General features: G+C 39.5%; 1 protein-coding gene across 1 annotated transcript in view; it reads left to right on the top strand.

Annotated features, from left to right (window-relative positions):
* Nucleotides 1–12,625, top strand: part of Clxn (calaxin) — an 89,789-nt gene extending 77,164 nt beyond the window's left edge. Inside the window, exon 7 of the transcript XR_010055948.1 lies at nt 12,325–12,625. The gene's annotated coding sequence lies outside the window, so the exon portion shown is untranslated. The remainder of the gene's footprint in view (nt 1–12,324) is intronic.
* Nucleotides 12,626–12,639: the final 14 nt, after the last annotated feature.

Raw genomic sequence — 12,639 nt, 5'->3', positions numbered from 1 at the left:
TTTCTGAGGAACCTCCAGACTGATTTCCAGAATGGTTGTACCAGTCTGCAACCCCACCAACAATGGAGGAGTGTTCCTCTTTCTCTGCATCCTTGCCAGCATTTGCTGTCACCAGAGTTTTTGATCTTAGCCATTCTCACTGGTGTGAGGTGAAATCTCAGGGTTGTTTTGATTTGCATTTCCCTCATGACTAAAGATGTTGAACATTTCTTTAGGTGTTTCTCAGCCATTCGGCATTCCTCAGCTGTGAATTCTTTGTTTAGCTCTGAACCCCATTTTTTGATAGGGTTATTTGTCTCCCTGCGGTCTAACTTCTTGAGTTCTTTGTATATTTTGGATATAAGGCCTCTATTTGTTGTAGGATTGGTAAAGATCTTTTCCCAATCTGTTGGTTGCCGTTTTGTCCTAGCCACAGTGTCCTTTGCCTTACAGAAGCTTTGCAGTTTTATGAGATCCCATTTGTCGATTCTTGATCTTAGAGCATAAGCCATTGGTGTTTTGTTCAGGAAATTTTTTCCAGTGCTCATGTGTTCCAGATGCTTCCCTAGTTTTTCTTCTATTAGGTTGAGTGTGTCTGGTTTGATGTGGAAGTCCTTGATCCACTTGGACTTAAGCTTTGTACAGGGTGATAAGCATGGATCGATCTGCATTCTCCTACATGTTGCCCTCCAGTAGAATCAGCACCATTTGCTGAAAATGCTATCTTTTTTCCACTGGATGGTTTTGGCTCCTTTGTCAAAAATCAAGTGACCATAGGTGTGTGGGTTCATTTCTTGGTCTTCAATTCTATTCCATTGGTCTATCTGTCTGTCTCTGTACCAATACCATGCAGTTTTTATCACTATTGCTCTGTAATACTGCTTGAGTTCAGGGATACTGATTCCCCCTGAAGTCCTTTTATTGTTGAGGATAGTTTTAGCTATCCTGGGTTTTTTGTTATTCCAGATGAATTTGCAAATTGTTCTGTCTAAGTCTTTGAAGAATTGGATTGGTATTTTGATGGAGATTGCATTGAATCTGTAGATCGCTTTTGGTAAAATGGCCATTTTTACTATATTAATCCTGCCAATCCATGAGCATGAGAGATCTTTCCATCTTCTGAGGTCTTCTTCAATTTCTTTCTTCAGTGTCTTGAAGTTCTTATTGTACAGATCTTTTACTTGCTTGGTTAAAGTCACACCGAGGTACTTTATATTATTTGGGTCTATTATGAAGGGTGTTGTTTCCCTAATTTCTTTCTCGGATTGTTTCTCTTTCTCTCTCTCTCTCTTTTTTTTTTTATTAACTTGAGTATTTCTTATATACATTTAGAGTGTTATTCCCTTTCCCGGTTTCCGGGCAAACATCCCCCTCCCACCTCCCCTTCCTTATGGGTGTTCCCCTCCCAACCCTCCCCCCATTGCCGCCCTCCCCCCAACAGACTAGTTCACTGGGGGTTCAGTCTTAGCAGGACCCAGGGCTTCCCCTTCCACTGGTGCTCTTACTAGGATATTCATTGCTACCTATGAAGTCAGAGTCCAGGGTCAGTCCATGTATAGTCTTTAGGTAGTGGCTTAGTCCCTGGAAGCTCTGGTTGCTTGACATTGTTTTACATATGGGGTCTCGAGCCACTTCAAGCTCTTCCAGTTCTTTCTCTGATTCCTTCAACGGAGGTCCTATTCTCAGTTCAGTGGTTTGCTGCTGGCATTCGCCTCTGTATTTGCTGTATTCTGGCTGTTTCTCTCATGAGCGATCTACATCCGGCTCCTGTCAGTCTGCACTTCTTTGCTTCATCCATCTTGTCTAATTGGGTGGCTGTATATGTATGGGCCACATGTGGGGCAGGCTCTGAATGGGTGTTCCTTCAGTCTCTGTTTTAATCTTTGCCTCTCTCTTCCCTGCCAAGGGTATTCTTGTTCCCCTTTTAAAGAAGGAGTGAAGCATTCACATTTTGATCATCCGTCTTGAGTTTCATTTGTTCTAGGCATCTAGGGTAATTCAAGCATTTGGGCTAATAGCCACTTATCAATGAGTGCATACCATGTATGTCTTTCTGTGATTGGGTTAGCTCACTCAGGATGATGTTTTCCAGTTCCAACCATTTGCCTACGAATTTCATAAACTCGTTGTTTTTGATAGCTGAGTAATATTCCATTGTGTAGATGTACCACATTTTCTGTATGCATTCCTCTGTTGAAGGGCATCTGGGTTCTTTCCAGCTTCTGGCTATTATAAATAAGGCTGCAATGAACATAGTGGAGCACGTGTCTTTTTTATATGTTGGGGCATCTTTTGGGTATATGCCCAAGAGAGGTATAGCTGGATCCTCAGGCAGTTCAATGTCCAATTTTCTGAGGATCCTCCAGACTGATTTCCAGAATGGTTGTACCAGTTTGCAATCCCACCAACAATGGAGGAGTGTTCCTCTTTCTCCACATCCTCGCCAGCATCTGTTGTCCCCTGAGTTTTTGATCTTAGCCATTCTCACTGGTGTGAGGTGAAATCTCAGGGTTGTTTTGATTTGCATTTCCCTTATGACTAAAGATGTTGAATATTTCTTTAGGTGTTTCTCAGCCATTCGGCATTCCTCAGCTGTGAATTCTTTCTTTAGCTCTGAACCCCATTTTTTGATAGGGTTATTTGTTTCCCTGCGGTCTAACTTCTTGAGTTCTTTGTATATTTTGGATATAAGGCCTCTATCTGTTGTAGGATTGGTAAAGATCTTTTCCCAATCTGTTGGTTGCCGTTTTGTCCTAACCACAGTGTCCTTTGCCTTACAGAAGCATTGAAGTTTTATGAGATCCCATTTGTCGATTCTTGATCTTAGAGCGTAAGCCATTGGTGTTTTGTTTAGGAAATTTTTTCCAGTGCCCATGTGTTCCAGATGCTTCCCTAGTTTTTCTTCTATTAGTTTGAGTGTGTCTGGTTTGATGTGGAGGTCCTTGATCCACTTGGACTTAAACTTTGTACAGGGTGATAAGCATGGATCGATCTGCATTCTTCTACATGTTGCCCTCCAGTTGAACCAGCACCATTTGCTGAAAGTGCTATCTTTTTTCCATTGGATGGTTTTGGCTCCTTTGTCAAAAATCAAGTGACCATAGGTGTGTGGGTTCATTTCTGGGTATTCAATTCTATTCCATTGGTCTATCTGTCTGTCTCTGTACCAATACCATGCAGTTTTTATCACTATTGCTCTGTAATACTGCTTGAGTTCAGGGATACTGATTCCCCCTGAAGTCCTTTTATTGTGGAGGATAGCTTTAGCTATCCTGGGTTTTTTGTTATTCCAGATGAATTTGCAAATTGTTCTGTCTAACTCTTTGAAGAATTGGATTGGTATTTTGATGGGGATTGCATTGAATCTGTAGATTGCTTTTGGTAAAATGGCCATTTTTACTATATTAATCCTGCCAATCCATGAGCATGGGAGCTCTTTCCATTTTCTGAGGTCTTCTTCAATTTCCTTCTTCAGTGTCTTGAAGTTCTTATTGTACCGATCTTTTACTTGCTTGGTTAAAGTCACACCGAGGTACTTTATATTATTTGGGTCTATTATGAAGGGTGAGATCTTTTACTTGCTTTGTTAAAGTCACACCGTGGTACTTTATATTATTTGGGTCTATTATGAAGGGTGTTGTTTCTCTTTTGTGTAGAGGAAGGCTACTGATTTATTTGAGTTAATTTTATACCCTGCCACTTTGCTGAAGTTGTTTATCAGCTTTAGTAGTTCTCTGGTGGAACTTTTGGGATCACTTAAATATACTATCATATCATCTGCAAATAGTGATATTTTGACCTCTTCTTTTCCGATCTGTATCCCCTTGACCTCCTTTTGTTGTCTGATTGCTCTGACTAGAACTTCAAGAACTATATTGAATAAGTAGGGAGAGAGTGGGCAGCCTTGTCTAGTCCCTGATTTTATTGGGATTGCTTCAAGTTTCTCTCCATTTAATTTAATGTTAGCAACTGGTTTGCTGTATATGGCTTTTACTATGTTTAGGTATGGGCCTTGAATTCCTATTCTTTCCAGGACTTTTATCATGAAGGGGTGTTGAATTTTGTCAAATGCTTTCTCAGCATCTAATGAAATGATCATGTGGTTTTGTTCTTTCAGTTTGTTTATATAATGGATCACATTGATGGTTTTCTGTATAGTAAGCCATCCCTGCATGCCTGGGATGAAGCCTACTTGATCATGGTGGATAATTGTTTTGATGTGCTCTTGGATTCGGTTTGCCAGAATTTTATTGAGTATTTTTGCGTCGATATTTATAAGGGAAATTGGTCTGATGTTCTCTTTCTTTGTTGGGTCTTTGTGTGGTTTAGGTATAAGAGTAATTGTGTCTTCATAGAAGGAATTCGGTAGTGCTCCATCTGTTTCAATTTTGTGGAATAGTTTGGATAGTATTGGTATGAGGTCTTCTATGAAGGTCTGATAGAATTCTGCACTAAACCCGTCTGGACCTGGGCTCTTTTTGGTTGGGAGACCTTTAATGACTGCTTCTATTTCCTTAGGAGTTATGGTTTTGTTTAACTGGTTTATCTGTTCCTGATTTAACTTCGGTACCTGGTATCTGTCTAGGAAATTGTCCATTTCCTGCAGATTTTCAAGTTTGTTGAATATAGGCTTTTATAGTAAGATCTGATGATTTTTTGAATTTCCTCTGAATCTGTAGTTATGTCTCCCTTTTCATTTCTGATTTTGTTAATTTGGACACACTCTCTGTGTCCTCTTGTTATTCTGGCTAAGAGTTTATCTATCTTGTTGATTTTCTCAAAGAACCAACTTTTGGTTCTGTTGATTCTTTCTATGGTCCTTTTTGTTTCTACTTGGTTGATTTCAGCTCTGAGTTTGATTATTTCCTGCCTTCTACTCCTCCTGGGTGTATTTGCTTCTTTTTGTTCTAGAGCTTTTAGGTGTCCTGTCAAGCTGCTGACATATGCTATTTCCTGTTTCTTTCTGCAGGCACTCAGCGCTATGAGTTTTCCTCTTAGCACAGCTTTCATTGTGTCCCATAAGTTTGGGTATGTTGTACCTTCATTTTCATTAAATTCTAAAAAGTCTTTAATATCTTTCTTTATTTCTTCCTTGACCAGGTTATCATTGAGTAGAGCAGTGTTCAATTTCCATGTATATGTGGGCATTCTTCCCTTATTGTTATTGAAGACCAGTTTTAGGTCGTGGTGGTCCCATAGCACGCATGGGATTATTTCTATATTTCTGTACCTGTTGAGGCCTGTTTTTTGACCAATTATATGGTCAATTTTGGAGAAAGTACCATGAGGAGCTGAGAAGAAGGTATATCCTTTTGCTTTAGGATAGAATGTTCTATAAATATCTGTTAAGGCCATTTGGCTCATGTCTTCTCTTAGTCTGTCTACGTCTCTGTTTAATTTCTGTTTCCATGATCTGTCCATTGATGAGAGTGGGGTGTTGAAATCTCCTACTATTATTGTGTGAGGTGCAATGTGTGTTTTGAGCTTTAGTAAGATTTCTTTTACGTATGTAGGTGCCCTTGTATTTGGGGCATAGATATTTAGGATTGAGAGTTCATCTTGGTGGATTTTTCCTTTGACTTATCTTTTTGATGACTTTTAGTTGAAAATTGATTTTATTTGATATTAGAATGGCTACTCCAGCTTGCTTCTTCCGACCATTTGCTTGGAAAGTTGTTTTCTAGCCTTTCACTCTGAGGTAGTGTCTGTCTTTGTCTCTGAGGTGTGTTTCCTGTAGGCAGCAGAATGCAGGGTCCTCGTTGAGTATCCAGTTTGTTAATCTATGTCTTTTTATTGGGGAGTTGAGGCCATTGATGTTGTGAGATATTAAGGAATAGTGATTATTGCTTCCTGTTATATTCATATTTGGATGTGAGGTTATGTTTGTGTGCTTTTCTTCTCTTTGTTTTGTTGCCAAGACGATTAGTTTCTTGCTTCTTCTAGGGTATAGCTTCTAGGGTATAAGGAGTTATGTTGGGCTTTACCATTTATTATCCTTTGTAGTGCTGGATTTGTAGAAAGATATTGTGTAAATTTGGTTTTGTCATGGAATATCTTGGTTTCTCCATCAATGTTAATTGAGAGTTTTGCTGGATACAGTAACCTGGGCTGGCATTTGTGTTCTCTTAGGGTCTGTATGACATCAGTCCAGGATCTTCTGGTTTTCATAGTCTCTGGCAAAAAGTCTGGTGTGATTCTGATAGGTCTGCCTTTATATGTTACTTGACCTTTTTCCCTTACTGCTTTTAATATTCTTTCTTTATTTTGTGCGTTTGGTGTTTTGACTATTATGTGACGGGAGGTGTTTCTTTTCTGGTCCAATCTATTTGGAGTTCTGTAGGCTTCTTGTATGCCTATGGGTATCTCTTTTTTTAGGTTAGGGAATTTTTCTTCTGTGATTTTGTTGAAGATATTTACTGGTCCTTTGAGCTGGGAGTCTTCACTCTCTTCTATACCTATTATCCTTAGGTTTGATCTTCTCATTGAGTCCTGGATTTCATGTATGTTTTGGACCAGTAGCTTTTTCTGCTTTACATTATCTTTGACAGTTGAGTCAATGATTTCTATGGAATCTTCTGCTCCTGAGATTCTCTCTTCCATCTCTTGTATTCTGTTGGTGAAGCTTGTATCTACAGCTCCTTGTCTCTTCTTTTGGTTTTCTATATCCAGGGTTGTTTCCATGTGTTCTTTCTTGATTGCTTCTATTTCCATATTTAATTCCTTCAACTGTTTGTGTTTTCCTGGTATTCTTTCAGGGATTTTTGTGACTCCTCTCTATGGGCTTCTACTTGTTTATTTATGATTTCCTGGAATTCTTTCAGGGATTTTTGCGATTCCTCTCTGTAGGCTTCTACTTGTTCTCTAAGGGAGTTCTTCACGTCTTTCTTGAAGTCCTCCAGCATCATGATCAAATATGATTTTGAAATTAGATCTTGTTTTTCTGGTGTGTTTGGATATTCCATGTTTGTTTTGATGGGAGAATTGGGCTCCGATGGTGCCATGTAGTCTTGGTTTCTGTTGCTTGGGTTCCTGCGCTTGCGTCTCGCCATCAGATTATCTCTAGTGTTACTTTGTTCTGCTATTTCTGACAGTGGCTAGACTGTCCTATAAGCCTGTGTGTCAGGAGTGCTGTAGACCTGTTTTACTGTTTTCTTTCAGCCAGTTACGGGGACAGAGTGTTCTGCTTTCGGGCGTGTAGTTTTCCCTCTCTACAAGTCTTCAGCTGTTCCTGTTGGCCTGTGTCTTGAGTTCACCAGGCAGGTCACTTGCAGCAGAAAATTTGGTCTTACCTGTGGTCCCAAGGCTCAAGTTCGCTCGCGGGGTGCTGCCCTCGAGCTCTCTGCGGTGGCAGCAACTAGGAAGATCTGCGCCGCCTTTTCCGGGAGCTTCAGTGCACCAGGGTTCCAGATGGCGTTTGGTGTTTTCCTCTGGCGTCTGAGATGTGTGCAGAGTGCAGTCTCTTCTGGTTTCCCAGGCGTGTCTGCCTCTCTGAAGGTTTATCTCTCCCTCCCACAGTTTTGGGTGCAGAGAATTGTTTATCCGGTCTGTTCCTTCAGGTTCCGGCAATGTCTCAGGCGCAGGGGTCCTGCCGCTCCTGGGCCCTCAAATTTGAACTTTTTAAGAAATAATCATGTAAGCTCAAGAAGTTGGAAGACCAAAGAATGGATGCCTCAGTCCTTCTTAGAAAGGAGAACAAAATATTTACAAGAGAAAATACAGAGACAAAGTGTGAAGCAGAGACTGAGGTTATCCAGAGAGGGCCCCACCCAGGGATCCATCTCACATACAGTCACCAAACCCAGGCAATACTGTGGATGCCAAGAAATGCATGCTGACAAAAGCCTGTTATAGCTGTCTCCTGAGAGGCTCTGTGAGCACCTGACAAATACAGAGGCAGGTGCTCACAGCCAGTCATTGAACAGAGAACAAGGTCCCTAATGGAGGAGTTAGAGAAAGGATGAAGGGGCTAAAGGGGTTTTTAACGCCATAGGAAGAACAACAATATCAAATGACAAAACACCCCAGGGCTTCAAGGGACTAAACCACCAACCAAAGAATACACATAGAGCGACCCATGGCTGCAGCCACATATGTAGTAGAGGATAGCCTTATTGGGCATCAGTGGGAAGAGAGGCCCTCGGTCCTGTGAAGGCTCAATGCCACCATGTAGGGGGAAGCCAGTGCGGTGAGATGGGAGGGAGTGGGTGGGTGGGGGAACACGCTCACAGAGACAGGGGAGCGGGGAAGGCATAGGGGGACTCCAGAGGGGAAATCAGGAAAGGGGATAACATTTGAAATATAAATAAAGAAAATATCCAATAAAAAAAGAAATAATCATGTAATTATCATGATAGGCAAAGAACTGAAAATAAACATGTAAGAAGGCCCCAAATAACCTACTTGTTTCACATAATATCTAGGGGATGCATAATATGTAGAAGGAAGGACACCATGTCTTCTGTATACCTAGCAACCACCCGGAAGAACTGATAGTTTTAGCAACCATCAGAACAGCACCAGATGCCTTAGCCCCAGAAACCTTTCCATGTCTAGAGACAGCTTTCTGTTCTTGTGGCAGGTGTAGACATGCAGATGCTGGAAAGGACCCTGTGTTTCCCCAGGTAGACCTTCTAATCTGAGAGTTAATGATGACAGCAATTATACACCAGCCTTTCTACAATCAATGTCTGCTGGCCATAGGGCCACATAAATTAAGCCATAGACCTGCACATTGGGATAATATTTCATTCTCTTTGTGAGTTTCAAAAATTTAAGAAACTTTATTCACAGATGCTCCAAAGCATAGACAGACATACTTGAAGGGAGTTTGGCCTAATGCTGCTTGTGTTATGTTAATTTTGGTCCCCCAAATTTCTTACATGAGTGTCTGCACATAAGACACTGAGAGACCCTGCTATCAGTTGGCTCCAATTGGTAAATAAAGATACCAGCAGCTAATGGTTGGGTAGAGCAGACAAAGGCAGGAATTTTAGGATTCCCAGGGCTTGAGACAGATAGGAGAGAAAAAAGGAGGCAGATTTGCCATGACTCAGAGGCAGAAACATCAGGTTTAGGAGCTATAGAAGAAAAACCATCCAAAATGTAGGTGGAAGAATATAGTAGCTCTATGTGGGGAGCTGCTCAGAAGTTAACAGAGCAACAAAGATTAAACATAGAATTAGAAAATATTAAGCCTGGAGTACTGAGGGAAATGTATGCCAGTTTCAGGGAGGATTAGAAGTGCCCAATCATTAAGTAAGCCAAGACATACCAAAATAAACTTGTGTGTATGCCTGCATGCGTGTGTGTGTGTGTGTGTGTGTGTGTGTGTGTGTGTGTGTGTGTGCTTCATTTGCAAATCCAGGAGGGCTCTGGCAGGTGACTAGAAGCCCAACCAACTGGGAACAGAGAACAGTTTAACTAATTTACTGCTACACATACTAACATAACCGAAAGTATGTCTCTTAAAAAAGAGAATGCTGGAGTTTCTTACTATTAAGAATATCTTAAGTTGTATTTGTCAATAGATTATAAGGTATGACATATCATAAAAATGGTAATTATGTAAGTTTTGTTTTAACTTTGGAATTCAGAGAATATTTTCTTTTGCTGCCACCCCATCCTTTCCTTTCCATCTATCCTCTTACCTTATAATACATTTACAAGTCCTCTGAAGAATTATAGCCTCTGCAGCAGGGGACCACCACCCAGGTCACTCTTCAGTGCTGTTGGTTTTCATTCAGAGCACCTGCTGGATCCCTGTTACCATTTGTAACCTAAGATTAAGTCTAGCTTTCCCACACTCCCCATGTTGAAGAAGAGGGACTACCACAACTAATGGAATAACTAACACTTGGACTGAGCCATCCCAGTAGGACTGCAGGATTCCATGATGTGAGAAAACAGGAAAAGAGAGCATGGTTCACCTGGATCATGGGAGGGAAAGTGGGCTATTCACCCAGGTAGTTGTCTAGAACACTGGCAAAATCCTTTAAGTGCCTGGATCTTTAATATATATATATATATATATATATATATATATGTATGTATGTATGTATATGTATATATATGTATGTATATGTATATATATGTATATGTATATATACATGTATATATATATGTGTGTGTGTGTATGTATTAGCCATTTTGATAAAGATGTTCATATGGTGTTTGTACACTAGCTTTCAGCAGTGCTGTATGAATTACAGGATTAGATCAGAATATTGTGGAAGCAACTAAGATCATAGACAGTGAATGAAACTGAAAGCTATTTGATTGCTGCTCATTTTATCGCTGCAACTGCAATTTCAGGTTTAGACAGCAAGGTGACTCTGTTTCCAGACCTACAATACAGGAGAAAGCCTTGTGTAGGTCATAAAGTCTTTATCTATACATGTGTCTAGCCAGGCATCCACATCCATATCTATTGGCCACTGTTTAAATATTGCTATGCATTCTGCTCTCCTGAGTACTAGAAATTATATCAGGGACCATTAATAACAACATTATGACACTGGGATAAGGAAAAGCAAGGTGCTCCTTTTTCATATGTAAAATTTTAAATGACTGATTTCATGAAGCAGAGACTAGAACAATTATTATTGGAAGCTAGGGACCAGGTAGAGAAAATTATGCTAGTAGGTACAGAGATGTAGTGAGCAGAAGAGGTAACTCCTATTGCTCTATAATACACTATGGAAACTGTGGAACCTCTATCAACAATTATTGTTGATTATAATAATATGATATAGCATAATGTAATAAAACATATAACCAACTATGTATTTCAAAATAGCTATTAGAGAGTATTTAGGTATTGCAAACACAAGGAATGTCAAATACTTGAAGTGATGGCTCTACTAACATTAATTTGATTGTAGAACTATACACACATATGGGTAATGTACACATTACTATGGTATAAGTATAAACAATTACTCTGCTGATTAGAAATTTCAAAAAACTTTAAAATGTTAATGAGAAGAGATAAAGAAAAAAATGAAAGAAAAGAAGCTCTTGAACAAGAGAAAGATCATGGAACTGACGTTTGTTCTCAAAACTAAAACATACTTACAATGAACAAGTCAGCCAGAAAGCAAGCACTGTGTCACTCTGGCAAGAATGTTCCCATAGAATACTTACATCATTGCCTGCCCAGAAGGGAAATCACAATTAGTTCCTGACTGACTGACAGAATTCACCTGACTTCCACCATGCCATTATTATTCAATATACAGCAGTTTTTTAGCCATTACAGAATCTAAGCTAGGCCTGGGTTTCAAAAGAAAATTCGCAAATCCAAGCTGGACCATGCATTCCTGTCCCAATTTACTTTCCTCCTTACTTTCTTCTACCAGAGACTCAGCTGTGACTGACGTTCAGTTTTAACAATGACTTCTCTCAGAGATTTAAGTTAGTTTACTATACAAAACAGAAAAGCAAGTTCTTTCAAAATAGCATATCCTGAAATGAGTGATAACTAGTAAGCACCCTTTTGATTAAGGCACAGTCTGCCCATGTGGGCTTAATAGGAAGATTTAGAAAGAAACTTAACTTGTTATTGAATATAATGTCAGGACTAACAACTAAAGAAAAATTATTTCTCAACTCTCCAACTACCACTTGATTTCTTAAGATGGTGAATGAACATGTGAGGATATTCTCAGCTCTCCCATAGACATATGTCAGGGTTATTGTGAACTTCAATTTTTCTTTGTTTTTTTTTAATTCAAAACGTCTATTCTCTACAGATTTATTAACCTCTCTTTTATACTTTATTAAGTATATTGACATGTTATCTTAAGCATCTGCCTTAAGAGTTAAAGATGCCTCTGGAAACACAGTAAATATTAGTCCAATAAAAGAGTAAATGGATATATATGAGATATATGGAGATGTAAAGTAGGAAGGCCTGATGTATGTAAAAAGGAGAAGGAGTGACTAGTGCTAGATAGAAGCTGACCTGCAGTCTCCTGCAAAGTTCAGATGGGCAGATTGCACCACTTTGAGCTGGGAAAAAGTGAGCACTAACTCTCAAAGTCCTAGAAACAGAGGGGTCTGTTGTGCACACTGGCCTTCGGTTTGATGTCAACTAACACAGAACATTTTTTAATGTAAAATCCCTAATTGTTCCTATCAGGCAATGATGAAAAATGGGTTGTGTTATTTGTTGTTTCTGTTGTTGTTGTTGTTGTTGTTAAAATTTTTCTTTGTTGCCCTAAGAGTTTGTATCTGATTAATTCTTGATATGATTAATTCAGGACCTCTCTATTCCTATGTTCACTATTTTTATGTAACCTTTTGTCAAAATGGTTTACCCTTTTTCTTTTCACCATTTGATTACAGATCAAAGATGGAATCTTCTTTCTAGAGCATAATGTCTGGGGAAGAGTAACCTTGGTGAGATTCCCTTAAAGAGGTTTGATGGACCCTCAGGAGGCTGCTCATGTAAAATATTTGCCTTCCGTACATTATATTTTGATCTTTCCTGCATTTTTTCTAAACCAATTGAAAGTCCAGTGGCATTGGGCCATTTGTTGTTGTGACTATAAGAACCATCTGAGGAAAAGTTGTTTCTATACCAGGGAACAGAGGTTGATACATTAGTGGTTGGTTCTCATTTAGTTTCCTAATAACCAAAGAACCTTGCTTAAGACTCCT

The sequence above is a fragment of the Rattus norvegicus genome, chromosome 11 (genome assembly GCF_036323735.1).
Source record: "Rattus norvegicus strain BN/NHsdMcwi chromosome 11, GRCr8, whole genome shotgun sequence".
Classification (NCBI taxonomy): Eukaryota; Metazoa; Chordata; class Mammalia; order Rodentia; family Muridae; genus Rattus; species Rattus norvegicus.
Note: the sequence above shows the minus strand (reverse complement) of the source record. Positions and strands in the feature narration are given on the sequence as shown.